The sequence below is a fragment of the Xenopus tropicalis genome, chromosome 2 (assembly GCF_000004195.4).
Source record: "Xenopus tropicalis strain Nigerian chromosome 2, UCB_Xtro_10.0, whole genome shotgun sequence".
Taxonomy (NCBI): Eukaryota; Metazoa; Chordata; class Amphibia; order Anura; family Pipidae; genus Xenopus; species Xenopus tropicalis.
The window spans coordinates 2,837,165-2,856,349 of NC_030678.2; positions in this window are offsets into that span (position 1 = coordinate 2,837,165).

Here is a 19,185-nt window from a genome sequence, read left to right on the forward strand (position 1 = left end):
CCTGTACAGAGAGATACCATACTATATTTTTCTTTTTAATAGTCACAGTATCAGGCTGAATTGACTCATGGACTAAATAAATAAATATGACCAATGGCCGGGGGGGGGTCTGAGTCCTGACCCAAAGGGAATTTGCCTGTAATCAAACCACCACTACATTTACAGAAGGAGAATTTCTAAGCAGTGTTTCATTTGGTCTTCTTTTTAGTTTTCCTTTGCTGGGGGTTTTATAGTTTTTTGGGGGTTTTTTGGCAGGGGGGGGGGGTCGTCACTGCTCCTTACTGAGAGCTCAATATATAACCTGCTGCCCCTCCCCAGAACTCGTAGTGGGGCCTTGGGTGGGGGGCTCTCCCTTGTTTAGGGGGCACGGAGACAGTTTGTGTGAGTTGGCCAACAGTAGGGCCGGTGAGTTTTACCCCGGGGCTGCCCCGGCAGTGGGCGGCTGGGTGACTGAGTGCCAGCGCTGGGGAGGGAGGCTGGGTGAGTTTTACCCCGGGGTGCTCCTGGAGGGGGTAGATGGGTGAGTGAGTGCCAGCACGGGAGGGTGGCTGGGTGAGTGAGTGGGTGGGTGCCAGGGAGGGTGAGTGGGTGGGTGCCAGCGCCGGGGACAGACGTCACTGGGAGTCACATTACAGCCGGTGCAGCCCGCAGCGTTTGCTAAAGGCACAGCCCCATCTGTTTGTGTCACACACTCGCCGGGGTTACTCTGTGTCACATTCCTGTTATTGCCCCAATACCCCAGGGGCCCCCTCCTGAACTGCAACTCTCTGTGCCCTGTACTCCCAGCGTCCCACCCACGCTGGCCCCTATGCTTCCAAATGGCAACTCCCATCATCCTCCCTCCACCCGCTGTTCCTAAACCACAACTCCCATCATCCTCTCTCCACCCGCTGTTCCTAAACCACAACTCCCATCATCCTCTCTCCACCCGCTGTTCCTAAACCACAACTCCCATCATCCTCCCTCCACCCGCTGTTCCTAAACCACAACTCCCATCATCCTCTCTCCACCCGCTGTTCCTAAACCACAACTCCCATCATCCTCTCTCCACCCGCTGTTCCTAAACCACAACTCCCATCATCCTCCCTCCACCCGCTGTTCCTAAACCACAACTCCCATCATCCTCCCTCCACCCGCTGTTCCTAAACCACAACTCCCATCATCCTCCCTCCACCCGCTGTTCCTAAACCACAACTCCCATCATCCTCTCTCCACCCCCTGTTCTTAAACCACAACTCCCATCATCCTCCCCCAGAAATGTTCTTCCCCTTTAAAGGGGAACTAAACCATAACTAAATAAGTAGGGTAGAAATGTTGTACATTATGTTTGGTCTCCTGTACCAGCCCAAGGCAGGGAAGATCTGTGCCCCAACAGATTCCCAGCCCATGGGCTGCTGTCTCTTACCTGCGCTGAGGGACCCACCCATAATATACTGTATATAAACAAAATAAGGGTGATCAGTAGATAATACTGTATATTAGTACAGTACATGGCAGCTCTGAAACCAGTGTAGTCTACGTCAGAATGTAATAATCAGCCCTGTAGCATCAGTTTCTATGGCAGATGTGACCTCACTTCCTGCTTGATGATTTCCCCCGCCCCCTGGGCCCACTGAGCATGTGCAGTGCCACTGACACTTGTAACAAAACCCAGGATGGGGCCCCTGTGCCAGCGCTGGGCCTGTGTGTGGAATATAAAGTTTGGCTAAAGGTCAAGGGACAAAGGCAACAGAAGCAGAGGGGGCATGTTACCCTCCCCCACACGTGCCCCCAACCCAGTGACTGGGTGGGGGGGGGCGGGTTTAGGGATCACTAGTCCTGTCCTGGTACCAGGGAATGTACCCACTGTAGGGCAATTACCAGCAGCTATCTCCCCACCAGTACCATGTAGCCCACCCAACTAATGGAACCCAAAAACACAGCTGAGCCCAGTCCTGCTCCTCCATGAGAGGAAGGGAACCCTACTGGGTCAGAACCAATGGCTACGGGCCCTACCCTGTGTGAGTGTACTTAGTCCTGGCACCAGTGCACACAGGAGATGTTCTACACGTGTCTGTACAGCAGTGACTGGGTCAGTGGCCCCTAACATTGCCTTGGGTCGGGTTGCATTGCTGGCTCTGTTGCATTGTTGGGTTGCATTGCTGGGTTCTGTTGGTCGGGTTGCACTGTTGGGTCTGTTGCATTGCTGGGTTGGGTTGCATTGCTGGGTTCTCTTGGTCGGGTTGCATTACTGGGTCGGGTTGAATTACTGGGTTGGGGTGCATTGCTGGTTTCTGTTGGTCGGGTTGCATTACTGGGCCGGTTGCATTGCTGGGTTCTGTTGGTCGGGTTGCACTTTTGGGTCTGTTGCATTGCTGGGTTGGGTTGCATTGCTGGGTCGGGTTGCATTACTGGGTTCTGTTGGTTGGGTTGCATTACTGGGTTCTGTTGGTTGGGTTGCATTACTGGGTCGGGTTGCATTACTGGGTTCTGTTGGTTGGGTTGCATTACTGGGTTCTGTTGGTTGGGTTGCATTACTGGGTCGGGTTGCATTACTGGGTTCTGTTGGTTGGGTTGCATTACTGGGTCGGGTTGCATTACTGGGTCGGGTTGCATTACTGGGTTCTGTTGGTCGGGTTGCATTACTGGGTCGGGTTGCATTACTGGGTTCTGTTGGTTGGTTTGCATTACTGGGTCGGTTTGCATTACTGGGTTCTGTTGGTTGGTTTGCATTACTGGGTCGGGTTGCATTACTGGGTTCTGTTGGTTGGGTTGCATTACTGGGTTCTGTTGGTTGGGTTGCATTACTGGGTCGGGTTGCATTACTGGGTTCTGTTGGTTGGGTTGCATTACTGGGTCGGGTTGCATTACTGGGTCGGGTTGCATTACTGGGTTCTGTTGGTTGGGTTGCATTACTGGGTCGGGTTGCATTACTGGGTCGGGTTGCATTACTGGGTTCTGTTGGTTGGTTTGCATTACTGGGTCGGGTTGCATTACTGGGTTCTGTTGGTTGGTTTGCATTACTGGGTCGGGTTGCATTACTGGGTTCTGTTGGTTGGTTTGCATTACTGGGTCGGTTTGCATTACTGGGTCGGGTTGCATTACTGGGTTCTGTTGGTTGGTTTGCATTACTGGGTCGGGTTGCATTACTGGGTTCTGTTGGTTGGTTTGCATTACTGGGTCGGGTTGCATTACTGGGTCGGGTTGCATTACTGGGTTCTGTTGGTCGGGTTGCATTACTGGGTCGGGTTGCATTACTGGGTTCTGTTGGTTGGTTTGCATTACTGGGTCGGTTTGCATTACTGGGTCGGGTTGCATTACTGGGTCGGGTTGCATTACTGGGTTCTGTTGGTTGGTTTGCATTACTGGGTCGGGTTGCATTACTGGGTTCTGTTGGTTGGTTTGCATTACTGGGTCGGTTTGCATTACTGGGTCGGGTTGCATTACTGGGTTCTGTTGGTTGGTTTGCATTACTGGGTCGGGTTGCATTACTGGGTTCTGTTGGTTGGTTTGCATTACTGGGTCGGGTTGCATTACTGGGTTCTGTTGGTTGGTTTGCATTACTGGGTCGGGTTGCATTACTGGGTCGGGTTGCATTACTGGGTTCTGTTGGTCGGGTTGCATTACTGGGTCGGGTTGCATTACTGGGTCGGGTTGCATTACTGGGTCGGGTTGCATTACTGGGTTCTGTTGGTCGGGTTGCATTACTGGGTCGGGTTGCATTACTGGGTTCTGTTGGTCGGGTTGCATTACTGGGTCGGGTTGCATTACTGGGTCGGGTTGCATTACTGGGTCGGGTTGCATTACTGGGTTCTGTTGGTCGGGTTGCATTACTGGGTCGGGTTGCATTACTGGGTTCTGTTGGTCGGGTTGCATTACTGGGTCGGGTTGCATTACTGGGTTCTGTTGGTCGGGTTGCATTACTGGGTCGGGTTGCATTACTGGGTTCTGTTGGTTGGTTTGCATTACTGGGACAAAACAAACAGAACCAATGAGATTTCTTGGTAGAATGTAGTGGCCAAAGGCAAATGGGCAAATCCTTTCTGCCCCACACAGGGGCTAGGGGGTATCAGTGACTGCTGGAAGGCGCCACTGTCGAAACCCCCCCCCCCCCCCCCCCCCGGGGCATTTGGGAAAAGCTTTATTCAAATCTGAGCCCAAACCAGTCCTGAAACAATGAACTGAAATTTGTCTTCTGCTACTGAAACCCCCGTCCCGGCCCCTTCCCCTGTCCCTGGGGGCACCGAGAGCAGCACCTGCTTCTGTAGCACCCATAGCTCCAGGGGGGACACCCAGCACCCATAGCTCCAGGGGGGACACCCAGCACCCATAGCTCCAGGGAGGACACCCAGCACCCATAGCTCCAGGGGGGACACCCAGCACCCATAGCTCCAGGGGGGACACCCAGCACCCATAGCTCCAGGGGGACACCCAGCACCCATAGCTCCAGGGGGGACACCCAGCACCCATAGCTCCAGGGGGGACACCCAGCATCCATAGCTCCGGAGTGGACACCCAGCACCCATAGCTCCAGGGGGGACACCCAGCACCCATAGCTCCGGAGGGGACACCCAGCACCCATAGCTCCAGAGGGGACACCCAGCACCCATAGCTCCAGGGGGGACACCCAGCACCTATAGCTCCGAAGGGGACACCCAGCACCCATAGCTCCAGAAGGGACACCCAGCACCCATAGCTCCGGAGGGGACACCCAGCACCCATAGCTCCAGAGGGGACACCCAGCACCCATAGCTCCAGAGGGGACACCCAGCACCCATAGCTCCAGAGGGGACACCCAGCACCCAGGCCCACAGTTCCGGAGGGGACACCCAGGCCCACAGTTCCGGAGGGGACACCCAGCACCCAGGCCCACAGCTCCGGAGGGGACACCCAGCACCCAGGCCCACAGCTCCGGAGGGGACACCCAGCACCCAGGCCCACAGCTCCGGAGGGGACACCCAGCACCCAGGCCCACAGCTCCGGAGGGGACACCCAGCACAGTTGGGGGGGGGTCATTGTACATCTGAGTTGGGGAGGTAGGAGGCCGCTGTGGCCCTTGGGCACCGGCCTGTGGGTTATGGGTGGATCAGTGCCCAACATCCAACCTGGGCAGTAACATTGAGCAAAGCATTTGAGGGACCTTCCTAATTGCCACCTGCCTGACAGCTCGCCCGGACTGGCACTTTGTAGGTTCTGTCAAATGCCAGGGGGGCTGTAAGATGCTATAGACAGTCACTATTTATTGGGCCAGTGGGGGGCTGTTTGGGCCTCTGGGTACATTTCTGGAAAACTTTGAAAAAACAACAGCTTGGGGCCCCTCGGCTCCCATTGGCCTCCCAGAAGCCCGGGGCCCTTATCTGAGGAATGCACTGAGTACACTCACAGTTATTTATACCCCTCTGGGTGCTGCTTGTGGGCAATAGCGGTGCCATATGTCCCAGTACCCACGGGGCGGCCCAGAGTAGGGAGAACAGCTCCGCCCCCATCAGGAAATAAGAGAACGAGAGGCCCCCCCGTTCCTGGTGAGACCCCCTCTTACTGCAACTGACACACAGTTATAGGGGCTTGGCCACTTCTCTCCTGCCCGGCCAATGGCACTTAGGGCTGGGCAGGAATAAAAATGAGACTGGGCCAAACTCAGGGGCCACACCTATGTATAAAGAGCCACATTGCCCAAACCCAAGACTGGCCAAGGAGCCCAATACTGGCCAAGGAGCTCAACTCTGGCCAAGGAGCTCAATACTGGCCAAGGAGCTCAACTCTGGCCAAGGAGCTCAATACTGGCCAAGGAGCTCAACTCTGGCCAAGGAGCTCAAGACTGGCCAAGGAGCTCAACTCTGGCCAAGGAGCTCAATACTGGCCAAGGAGCTCAACTCTGGCCAAGGAGCTCAAGACTGGCCAAGGAGCTCAACTCTGGCCAAGGAGCTCAAGACTGGCCAAGGAGCCCCAGACTATCCAAGGAGCTCAAGACTGGCCAAGGAGCTCAAGACTGACTAAGGAGTCCAAGATAGACCAAATATCTCAAGACAGGCTAAGAAGGCCAAGACTGGCCAAGGAGCCCAAGACTGGTGAAGGAGCCCCATACTATCCAAGGAGCTCAAGACTAGCCAAGGAGCTCAAGACTGGCCAAGGAGCCCCGGACTATCCAAGGAGCTCAAGACTGGCCAAGGAGCCCCGGACTATCCAAGGAGCTCAAGACTGGCCAAGAAGCCCCAGACTGGCCAAAGAGCTCAAGACTGACTAAAGAGTCCAAGACAGACCAAATAGCTCAAGACAGGCTAACAAGCCCAAGACTGGCCAAGGAGCCCAAGCCCAAGTTTAGTCAGTAAGATTAAGGGGGAGACAAACAGATATAGGTGGGATTATAGAGGTGCATGTAGGGGGGAGGCTCACAGAATGACTGTGTCTGTGCACCAGATATTGACCCCCCCCCCTAATACAGTGAAACTGCCAAAACAATTTGCCTTCATCTTCCTTTTGGGCCAATCACTTTCCTGTGTGGATGGAACCAATAACCCAGTGGGACTCATTTAGGTTGAAAAGTTCATGGAGTTCCTAATTCCCCAAATGCTTTGATACCGGAAAAACGCACAGAACAAATCTGTTGCTTCAAGATGGGGAAAGAATGTTCCAGAGAGGGGGAGCGCTTCCGTGGCCAAGCAAGCTCTGTGCCGGCCCTGATACTCCTGATTAGTACCGGTGCCACGGGGGTACAGGCTGGCAGTTGGGAGAATACGGCCATGTGGCCAACGGCCAACTCCCTGCTGATCCCAAAAGCCAAGTGTTGGCCAAACTCCACCACAGATAAGGTGGCAACATAGCGAATCCAGATCTGGTCGGCTGGTTATTGGCCCTTTCTGGGTTTAGCTGGATATTTATTGGTCCCCCAGGTGAGGGCGACACTGAGCTATAAATGCTGCCCCCTCCCCCTCATTATGATCTGATCATTGGCTTAGGGGCAAACAGGGCCATCCTGTGACTGATTGAACCCATTGGGCCCAACTGGACTCCATACCCAATGGCAGAGTAAGGTGTTGAGGCAGCAGTAGTCAAGAGGGGAGAGTTGGGCACCATTTGCCCACCAGTCCCAGAGTCCTCATGGTCTCACAGCAGGCAACACCCAGTCTAGGGGGTCTCACCACAATGGTCCAAGACTGGCCCAATGGGTAGTCCCTATAAGGCAGGGGTCCTCAAACTTCTGACCCAAGGGGCCGTATCAAGGGCCCATCAGACTGCTGGGGGTCCGGACCGCCACCAACAGCAACCCCCCCCCCCATCGGCGGCAAAATATGGGCCAAACTTGTTGCATTCCCCCCCCCGGCACTCTCTGTCTGTCCTCCCTCTCAGCTCCCCCGTCCCGCTCCCTGCTGAGTCCTCTTTCTCCACTGCCAGGGGTGATTACTCAGCGGGGGCCGAGTAAATTTCCCTGGGGGGCTGGATTCGGCCCGCAGGCCGTAGTTTGAGGATCGCTGTTATAAGGCAATGAAAGAGCTTGGTGACCCTTAAACAAGTAGATGTTTCCCAGTATGGCTGTGCCCCCCCCCCCCGAGAGAGCCCCATCCATGATACGGAGCTAGAGACACTCTCTTTTATGTGGGAGGTGGGCCCACAGCCTGGGGTTTCAGGGCCCAGTTAAGGGTAAATTTGGGTTGGGCAGCCAATGAATGAGGCCCAGTTTGGATAAAGGCAAAGGGGCATTTACAGCACCAAACAGTCCATGTAGAGCGGGTATCGGAGGTTCCAAAGAGAAGGGAGGTGCCCAGGCTGTAACCCCTGCGGAACCCGCCGGTACCCAGATCCTGAGTGGAGCCCAGATCCCTGGTAGCGCCAAGTGAGTGCCCAGGGAGAGTGCCCAAGTGAGTGCCCAGGGAGAGTGCCCAAGTGAGTGCCCAGGGAGAGTGCCCAAGTGAGTGCCCAGGGAGAGTGTCCAAGTGAGTGCCCAGGGAGAGTGACCAAGTGAGTGCCCAGGGAGAGTGTCCAAGTGAGTGCCCAGGGAGAGTGACCAAGTGAGTGCCCAGGGAGAGTGACCAAGTGAGTGCCCAGGGAGAGTGCCCAAGTGAGTGCCCAGGGAGAGTGCCCAAGTGAGTGCCCAGGGAGAGTGCCCAAGTGAGTGCCCAGGGAGAGTGCCCAAGTGAGTGCCCAGGGAGAGTGCCCAAGTGAGTGCCCAGGGAGAGTGTCCAAGTGAGTGCCCAGGGAGAGTGACCAAGTGAGTGCCCAGGGAGAGTGCCCAAGTGAGTGCCCAGGGAGAGTGCCCAAGTGAGTGCCCAAGTGAGTGCCCAGGGAGAGCTTATTATATATTGCACTGGGGGAGAGAGTGGGGCCCAATCATTCCTCCTCTCTCATGTTTTGTCTTTAAAGCGGCTAGGGGGGAATGTGCCCCAACTGCCACCCTGGCTCCTAGCTCCGCACCCCCCCCAATATCTGTAGGGGAAAACTTGGGGTGCTCATATCCCCTCCGCTCACTTTCAATGAATGGGGATCCTCGGGGGAGGGAGCGAGGTAGGAACAAAACCACAATCCATTGGCCCTTAATGCTATGATAGGGTTAAACACAGAGACAGCCGTGTATCCATAGCGACCATATGCACATATATATATACAGTGTGCTTTCACCTATTGCTATTATGGGATGTTTGTCCAATTCCCAGTGTCCTTCTGCAGAGAGGGGGAACCAAAGACAAATGCAGGTGGCACCGCCCCCCCGTTAGTAAATAGGCCGATACCCAATCCCCTTAGGCCGTACGCTCGGGGGTTACAGCCCATATTTAGCCCTCGTAGCCAACAGTAAATGCTGGTTATTTGCCGAGATGAATGAGTTGATTGATGGGAGGGAAAACAAACTCAACCCATCGACCCATTTGGCTCTTGTCGGTGCCAAGACCGAGGTTCTGTGATGTTAACTTTGCCTTTAATATGGGCCCAAACCGGCTGAACCAGTGCCCGGGGGGGTAACAAGGGCTGGCTCTGAGCGTAAGAACAACTCTAGCCTCAGGCATCTGTATGACTGCAAGCTTTTGGGGCAAGACATATAAAGGGTAGGTTGCCAATGTGGGCCCATTCTGTGTTCAACACCAGAGAAGTTGTGCCCCGGGCCGCTGATAATAAATACCCAGATGCCCCGGGTAGTGCCACTGTTGGATTCACTTACCCCGGGGGCCCTTGTACTTTTGGGTTTATAGGAAACTTTCCCTTTACTCACTGAACTCCATAAAGGACTAACGAGCTCTCGGCCTAATCCCCCTGATGGAATATGGAAGAGTGACCCCCGGGTGCACTTTATTCCTACCCCCGGGGCCCGGGGCTGAGGCGATTATCTCACTTAATTAGAAAAGTTCATTGCTCCCTCTCCGGCAGTATCAGCGCTGAGGCAAGGACACCTGCCCGGAGCCAATAAGCAGCAGGATTAGCCGGAGCCATGCTGTTCCTTCATCATTTAACCATTCAATAATACCCTCAGCTTTGTGGTGCTCGCGAGCCGGGTCTGTTTGCCCCACACCAACAGGAACCGTAGTACCATTTGGGTTATGGTGGTCCTATGGACAGTTCCTTCCATCTCACCTGTTGGACTCCCATAAATCCCACCTTAGTGGAGCATTTGGGTTTGGGTTATGGTGGTCCCATGGATAGTTCCTTCCATCTCACCTGTTGGACTCCCATAAATCCCACCTTAGTGGAGCATTTGGGTTTGGGTTATGGTGGTCCCATGGACAGTTCCTTCCATCTCATCTGTTGGACTCCCATAAATCCCACCTTAGTGGAGCATTTGGGTTTGGGTTATGGTGGTCCCATGGACAGTTCCTTCCATCTCACCTGTTGAACTCCCATAAATCCCACCTTAGTAGGGCATTTGGGTTTGGGTTATGGTGGTCCCATGTACAGTTCCTTCCATCTCCCCTGTTGGATTCCCATAAATTCCACCTTAGAAGAGGGTTTGGGTTATGGTGGTCCCATGGACAGTTCCTTCCATCTCATCTGCTGGACTCCCATAAACCCCACCTTAGTGGGGCATTTGGGTTATGGTGGTCCCATGGACAGTTCCTTCCATCTCACCTGTTGAACTCCCATAAATCCCACCTTAGTGGAGCATTTGGGTTTGGGTTATGGTGGTCCTATGGACAGTTCCTTCCATCTCATCTGTTGGACTCCCATAAATCCCACCTTAGTGGAGCATTTGGGTTTGGGTTATGGTGGTCCTATGGACAGTTCCTTCCATCTCATCTGTTGGACTCCCATAAATCCCACCTTAGTGGAGCATTTGGGTTTGGGTTATGGTGGTCCCATGGACAGTTCCTTCCATCTCACCTGTTGAACTCCCATAAATCCCACCTTAGTAGGGCATTTGGGTTTGGGTTATGGTGGTCCCATGTACAGTTCCTTCCATCTCCCCTATTGGATTCCCATAAATTCCACCTTAGAAGAGGGTTTGGGTTATGGTGGTCCCATGGACAGTTCCTTACATCTCATCTGCTGAGCTCCCATAAACCCCACCTTAGTGGAGCATTTGGGTTTGGGTTATGGTGGTCCCATGGACAGTTCCTTCCATCTCACCTGTTGAACTCCCATAAACCCCACCTTAGTGGAGCATTTGGGTTTGGGTTATGGTGGTCCCATAGACAGTTCCTTCCAAATCACCTGTTGGACTCCCATAAATCCCACCTTAGTGGAGCATTTGGGTTTGGGTTATGGTGGTCCCATGGACAGTTCATTCCATCTCCCCTGTTGGACTCCCATAAATCCCACCTTAGTGGAGCATTTGGGTTTGGGTTATGGTGGTCCCATGGACAGTTCCTTCCATCTCATCTATTGGATTCCCATAAATCCCACCTTAGTGGGGCATTTGGGTTTGGGTTATGGTGGTCCCATGGACAGTTCCTTCCATCCCACCTGTTGGACTCCCATAAATCCCAACTTAGTAGAGGGTTTCGGTTATGGTGGTCCCATGGACAGTTCCTTCCATCTCACCTGTTGGACTCCCATAAATCCCAACTTAGTAGAGGGTTTGGGTTATGGTGGTCCCATGGACAGTTCCTTCTATCTCATCTGTTGGACTCCCATAAATCCCAACTTAGTAGAGGGTTTAGGTTATGGTGGTCCCATGGACAGTTCCTTCCATCTCACCTGTTGGACTCCCATAAAACCCACCTTAGTGGAGCATTTGGGTTTGGGTTATGGTGGTCCCATGGACAGTTCCTTCCATCTCACCTGTTGGACTCCCATAAAACCCACCATAGTGGAGCATTTGGGTTTGGGTTATTGTGGTCCCATGGACAGTTTTTTCCAACTCACCTGTTGGACTCCCATAAATCCCACCTTAGTGGGTCATTTGGGTTTGGGTTATGGTGGTCCCATGGACAGTTCCTTCCATCTTACCTTGTGGACTCCCATAAATCCCACTTTAATGGGGCATTTGGGTTTGGGTTATGGTGGTCCCATGGACAGTTCCTTCCATCTCATCTGTTGGACTCCCATAAATCCCACCTTAGTGGGGCATTTGGGTTATTTTGGTCCCATGGACAGTTCCTTCCATCTCACCTGTTGGACTCCCATAAACCCACCTTAGTAGAGTATTTGGGTTTGGGTTTTGGTGGTCCCATGGACAGTTCCTTCCATCTCATCTGTTGGACTCCCATAAATCCCACCTTAGTGGGGCATTTGGGTTATGGTGGTCCCATGGACAGTTCCTTCCATCTCCCCTGTTGGACTCCCATAAACCCACCTTAGTAGAGTATTTGGGTTTGAGTTATGGTGGTCCCATGGACAGTTCCTTCCATCTCACCTGTTGGACTCCCATAAAACCCACCGTAGTGGAGCATTTGGGTTTGGGTTATGGTGGTCCCATGGACAGTTCCTCCCATCTCATCTGTTGGACTCCCATAAATCCCACCTTAGTTGAACATTTGGGTTTGGGTTATGGTGGTCCCATGGACAGTTCCTTCCATCTCGCCTGTTGGACTCCCATAAACCCACCTTAGTAGAGTATTTGGGTTTGGGTTATGGTGGTCCCATGGATAGTTCCTTCCATCTCGCCTGTTGGACTCCCATAAACCCACCTTAGTAGAGTATTTGGGTTTGGGTTATGGTGGTCCCATGGATAGTTCCTTCCATCTTACCTGTTGGACTCCCATAAATCCAACCCTAGTAGCATTTGGGTTTAGTTTATGGTGGTCCCATGGACAGTTCCTTTCATCTCACCTGTTGGACTCCCATAAATCCCACCTTAGTAGCATTTGGGTTTGGGTTACGGTGGTCCCATGGACAGTTCCTTCCATCTCACCTGTTGGACTCCCATAAATCTCACCTTAGTGGAGCATTTGGGTTTGGGTTATGGTGGCCCCATGGATAGTTCCTTCCATCTCACCTGTTGGACTCCCATAAATCCCAACTTAGTAGAGGGTTTGGGTTATGGTGGTCCCATGGACAGTTCCTTCCATCTCATCTGTTGGACTCCCATAAATCCCAACTTAGTAGAGGGTTTGGGTTATGGTGGTCCCATGGACAGTTCCTTCCATCTCACCTGTTGGACTCCCATAAATCCCAACTTAGTAGAGGGTTTAGGTTATGGTGGTCCCATGGACAGTTCCTTCCATCTCCCCTGTTGGACTCCCATAAAACCCACCATAGTGGAGCATTTTGGTTTGGGTTATGGTGGTCCCATGGACAGTTTCTTCCAACTCACCTGTTGGATTCCCATAAACCCCACTTTTGTGGAGCATTTGGGTTTGGGTTATGGTGGTCCCATGGACAGTTTCTTCCAACTCACCTGTTGGATTCCCATAAACCCACCTTAGTGGAGCATTTGGGTTTGGGTTATTGTGGTCCCATGGACAGTTCCTTCCATATCACCTGTTGGACTCCCATAAAACCCACCGTAGTGGAGCATTTGGGTTTGGGTTATGGTGGTCCCATGGACAGTTCCTTCCAACTCACCTGTTGGACTCCCATAAAACCCACCTTAGTGGGACATTTGGGTTTGGGTTATGGTGGTCCCATGGACAGTTCCTTCCAACTCACCTGTTGGACTCCCATAAAACCCACCTTAGTGGGGCATTTGGGTTTGGGTTATGGTGGTCCCATGGACAGTTCCTTCCAACTCACCTGTTGGCCTCCCATAAAACCCACCTTAGTGGGGCATTTGGGTTTGGGTTATGGTGGTCCCATGGACAGTTCCTTCCAACTCACCTGTTGGCCTCCCATAAAACCCACCTTAGTGGGGCATTTGGGTTTGGGTTATGGTGGTCCCATGGACAGTTCCTTCCAACTCACCTGTTGGACTCCCATAAAACCCACCTTAGTGGGGCATTTTGGTTTGGGTTATGGTGGTCCCATGGACAGTTCCTTCCATCTCATCTGTTGGACTCCCATAAAACCCACCTTAGTGGAGCATTTGGGTTTGGGTTATGGTGGTCCCATGGACAGTTCCTTCCATCTCATGTGTTGGACTCCCATAAATCCCACCTTAGTGGAGCATTTGGGTTTGGGTTATGGTGGTCCCATGGACAGTTCCTTCCAACTCACCTGTTGGACTCCCATAAAACCCACCTTAGTGGGGCATTTGGGTTTGGGTTATGGTGGTCCCATGGACAGTTCCTTCCATCTCATCTGTTGGACTCCCATAAAACCCACCTTAGTGGAGCATTTGGGTTTGGGTTATGGTGGTCCCATGGACAGTTCCTTCCATCTCATCTGTTGGACTCCCATAAATCCCACCTTAGTGGAGCATTTGGGTTTGGGTTATGGTGGTCCCATGGACAGTTCCTTCCAACTCACCTGTTGGACTCCCATAAAACCCACCTTAGTGGGGCATTTGGGTTTGGGTTATGGTGGTCCCATGGACAGTTCCTTCCATCTCACCTGTTGGACTCCCATAAATCCCACCTTAGTGGGGCATTTGAGTTTGGGTTATGGTGGTCCCATGGACAGTTCCTTCCATCTCATCTGTTGGCCTCTTAGTTGCCTCTCTGACTATTGTCCCCCATACCTGGTCCATGAGTTTCAGTTTGGGGCTTTTTCTAGGCGAAGTCATGGAGGTGCCATATTCTTTCCATTCTATAATAATGGATTTACTAGGGCCCCAAGTCATGTTCAAAGTTAATCCCAAACTAGTTTTGAAGACCACCTCCTTGGCCTTCTCTTAAGAGCCAGGGGGACTCTGCAGCCTCTCATTCAGCTAATTAGGTGACTTCTGGAGGCAGTTGGGTGCCAGAGCTTGTTTAGGGGTTTCACAGGAGAACTTGAAGTTCTAGGACTTGGACAGGAGCAAATGGCCTTGGAAAATACAGATAATTTATCCAATTCAGAATAAGCCAATCAACTTAGTTCAAAGACCAATATGGTCTGGCACCCCAACCCCAGCTGAAATGGATCAGGAAAAATGGAAATGGGGGGATTTGCTGGATCTACAAGATGTTCCTCAGGGGATCAGGTGTGGTTCTGTGGCCCCCAGATGGCTCAAGAGGCTTCACAGATTTAGTTATACCCTTGGGCCAGTAAGACAAGTGGGAAGTGGCCAAATCTCAGTAGGAGAGTAGTGGAGATGGAAAAGACACACCAATCAAGTTCAACCCCCCAATGAAATGTTCCTGGGCACCAGAAAGCTTTCCATTGGCCAACACAAAGGGGCGACTTCCTTTCTGATTCCAGTAGGCCGCTGATGTAATAAACAATAAAAACAAAGACCAACTGCAACCTGCTTTGTTGATTGGAAGTTGGGGCAGAAGCTCAGGAGTCAGGCACTCGGGCAGGGGTTAATGGGTGCTACTGAGCCCCACACACCGAGCTGTGACCCTGAGGCGGCCAATGAGAGATTACGTGGGATTTGGGCGGCTGCCGACAGATGGTGCGGCTAAATATGGATGTGGAAAATACACAGGCGGCCGGGGAACCGGCGGGGGGAATTAGCCTGGGATTGGCCAATAAACGGCCGGAAGGCTGCGATTGGTTCAGGGGATGCTCTGACTGATGTAGTGAGAGGCTGACAGAGCCCAGAGTTTCTCTATCAGCCCCCCCCGACCCCCACAGTCCCTCCAACCCCCACAGCCCCCAGCTGGGCCCTACAGCTCCCCCCGACCCCTACAGCTCCCCCCGACCCCCACAGCTCCCCCGACCCCCACAGCCCCCAGCTGGGCCCTACAGCTCCCCCGACCCCTACAGCTCCCCCGACCCCCACAGCTCCCCCCGACCCCCACAGCCCCCCCGACCCCCACAGCCGGGCCCTACAGCTCCCCCGACCCCCACAGCTCCCCGACCCCCACAGCCCCCAGCTGGGCCCTACAGCTCCCCCCGACCCCTACAGCTCCCCCTGACCCCCACAGCTCCCCCCGACCCCCACAGCCCCCCGACCCCCACAAGCCCCCAGCTGGGCCCTACAGCTCCCCCCGACCCCTACAGCTCCCCCCGACCCCCACAGCCCCCCCGACCCCCACAGCCCCCAGCTGGGCCCAACAGCTCCGAACATGTGGCTAATGGTGCCATCAGCTTTAAATGTGGGGCAATAATAGGGGGGCACAGCCTTGCACTGCTGGGGGGGAAAAGCGGGCCCAGTAATAAGGAAAGGGGGCCCAGTAATGAGGAAAGGGGGCCCAGTAATGAGTAAAGGGGGCCCAGTAGTGAGGAAAGGGGGCCCAGTAATAAGGAAAGGGGGCCCAGTAATGAGGAAAGGGGGCCCAGTAATAAGGAAAGGGGGCCCAGTAATGAGGAAAGGGGGCCCAGTAATGATTAAAGGGGGCCCAGTAGTGAGGAAAGGGGGCCCAGTAATAAGGAAAGGGGGCCCAGTAATGAGGAAAGGGGGCCCAGTAATAAGGAAAGGGGGCCCAGTAATGAGGAAAGGGGGCCCAGTAATGATTAAAGGGGGCCCAGTAGTGAGGAAAGGGGGCCCAGTAATAAGGAAAGGGGGCCCAGTAATGAGGAAAGGGGGCCCAGTAATAAGGAAAGGGGGCCCAGTAATGAGGAAAGGGGGCCCAGTAATAAGGAAAGGGGGCCAGTAATAAGGAAAGGGGGGCCCAGTAATAAAGAAAGGGGGCCCAGTAGTGAGGAAAGGGGGCCCAGTAATAAGGAAAGGGGGCCCAGTAATGAGGAAAGGGGGCCCAGTAATGATTAAAGGGGGCCCAGTAATGAGGAAAGGGGGCCCAGTAATAAAGAAAGGGGGCCCAGTAGTGAGGAAAGGGGGCCCAGTAGTGAGGAAAGGGGGCCCAGTAATGAGGAAAGGGGGCCCAGTAATAAGGAAAGGGGGCCCAGTAGTGAGGAAAGGGGGCCCAGTAATAAGGAAAGGGGGCCCAGTAATAAAGAAAGGGGGCCCAGTAATAAAGAAAGGGGGCCCAGTAGTGAGGAAAGGGGGCCCAGTAATAAAGAAAGGGGGCCCAGTAGTGAGGAAAGGGGGCCCAGTAATAAAGAAAGGGGGCCCAGTAATAAGGAAAGGGGGCCCAGTAGTGAGGAAAGGGGGCCCAGTAATAAGGAAAGGGGGCCCAGTAGTGAGGAAAGGGGGCCCAGTAATAAGGAAAGGGGGCCCAGTAGTGAGGAAAGGGGGCCCAGTAATGAGAAAAGAGGGCCCGGTAGTGAGGAAAGGGGGCCCAGTAATGAGGAAAGAGGGCCCGGTAGTGAGGAAAGGGGGCCCGGTTGTGAGGAAAGGGGGCCCAGTAATAAGGAAAGGGGGCCCAGTAGTGAGGAAAGGGGGCCCAGTAATAAGGAAAGGGGGCCCAGTAATGAGAAAAGAGGGCCCGGTAGTGAGGAAAGGGGGCCCAGTAATGAGGAAAGGGGGCCCAGTAGTGAGGAAAGGGGGCCCAGTAATAAGGAAAGGGGGCCCAGTAGTGAGGAAAGGGGGCCCAGTAATAAAGAAAGGGGGCCCAGTAATAAGGAAAGGGGGCCCAGTAGTGAGGAAAGGGGGCCCAGTAATAAGGAAAGGGGGCCCAGTAGTGAGGAAAGGGGGCCCAGTAATGAGAAAAGAGGGCCCGGTAGTGAGGAAAGGGGGCCCAGTAGTGAGGAAAGAGGGCCCGGTAGTGAGGAAAGGGGGCCCAGTAATGAGGAAAGGGGGCCCGGTAGTGAGGAAAGGGGGCCTGGTAATGAGGAAAGGGGGCCCGGTAATAAGGAAAGGGGGCCCAGTAATAAGGAAAGGGGGCCCAGTAATAAGGAAAGGGGGCCCGGTGGTGATAAAAAGGGGGGGGGCAGTAGTAATTAAGGGGGGCCCAGTGGTGATGAAAGGGGGGGGGTGGTAGCGCTGGAAAGGAACCGATCTAGAACACTGCGTTATCATGGCACCTAGAACCCGCATAGTAGCCGGGCCCCACCAGAGCCCAGGTTCTGGTTCTGTTTGTGCCGTTGTGTAATGTTCCCGCTCAGTACAAAGTGTTTCTGGGCCCCAGGGAGCAGCTGTCGGGTTTCCTTGTCCTATTTTAGTGTCGGCAAACACAGAACTTTTTAATAGTAGTTAAACAATGATCCGCTTCCCAGTGTCTCTCATTGGCCAAAGAGAAACGCAAACAAGCGCAATAGCAGATCCTGAGCCTTTAACCACTTACTCACTGGATTGGGTCTTCCATCTTGTTGGGACCTGCTCCCATTGGGCACTGGCCCCCAGCAGAGATAGGATTTATATTCAGTCATTTATTTCTTATTGTGTGCCCAGAACATTCCTTCTCTGTATATTTGTATTTATACATATGGGTAGGGGGTGCCATAGTGTTTCCCTTAGACAGTACAGTATGGGGGTACAGCTTATTGTGTGCCCAGAACATTCCTTCTCTGTATATTTGTATTTATACATATGGGTAGGGGGTGCCATAGTGTTTCCCTTAGACAGTACAGTATGGGGGTACAGCTTATTGTGTGCCCAGAACATTCCTTCTCTGTATATTTGTATTTATACATATGGGTAGGGGGTGCCATAGTGTTTCCCTTAGACAGTACAGTATGGGGGTACAGCTTATTGTGTGCCCAGAACATTCCCTCTCTGTATATTTGTATTTATACATATGGGTAGGAGGTGCCATAGTGTTTCCCTTAGACAGTACAGTATGGGGGTACAGCTTATTGTGTGCCCAGAGCATTCCTTCTCTGTATATTTGTATTTATACATATGGGTAGGGGGTGCCATAGTGTTTCCCTTAGACAGTACAGTATGGGGGGTACAGCTTATTGTGTGCCCAGAACATTCCCTCTCTGTATATTTGTATTTATACATATGGGTAGGAGGTGCCATAGTGTTTCCCTTAGACAGTACAGTATGGGGGTACAGCTTATTGTGTGCCCAGAGCATTCCTTCTCTGTATATTTGTATTTATACATATGGGTAGGGGGTGCCATAGTGTTTCCCTTAGACAGTACAGTATGGGGGTACAGCTTATTGTGTGCCCAGAACATTCCCTCTCTGTATATTTGTATTTATACATATGGGTAGGGGGTGCCATAGTGTTTCCCTTAGACAGTACAGTATGGGGGTACAGCTTATTGTGTGCCCAGAACATTCCTTCTCTGTATATTTGTATTTATACATATGGGGGGGGGGTGCTATACAGTTACCCCGGGGCAGGTAACATCAGTAGAAGGATGAGAGTGCGCAGCTGAGTTACTAGGCAGAATTCGGGGCAGACTCCCAGGCCCTGGGCACGGATGAGCCGACTGTATCCCCAGTTAAACCAGTTAATCCCAGTTGCGATGCTATCAGCGCTTGGGTTGGGAAGGAGGCGGAGGGAGAATTAGCAGGACGGCTCTGATTGGTCTCAGGTTCCCATTATGAGGATAACAGCGCTCAACTCATTTATTAAAGGCCTGGAGAGAGGCGGCCGGACCGGAACCTGAATGTTCTCCGATTGTGCCGCGGGGTGTAGGCAGCGTCAGGCAGGAACAGCCCATTTGCACAGGGATTTGGCTCAGGCTACTGGTGCTGCCCAATCCCTTGTTTCTGTAGAATTCTAAATGGGGGGGGGAAGTAGCAGGGGGGCATTATTAGGAAATTCTCTTTTATGGTTGCCGGGGTTAGCGATCCTGGCAACCAGAGAGAAACAGGCAAAACAAGTAACATGAACATCTGACTTACCTCATAAAAGGCCCAATGGCAACAATGATGGGCGAGTGGCAGCCTCGGGGGGCAGCGGGCACGGGGGGGTACCTACGGCAGCTACCGGGGCAGCAAAGCATCAGTACATCTCAATGGCTATTGCCCCAGTAAGGTGAATAAAAGCCCCCCCCCCCCCCCCACAACACAAACTCAGGACA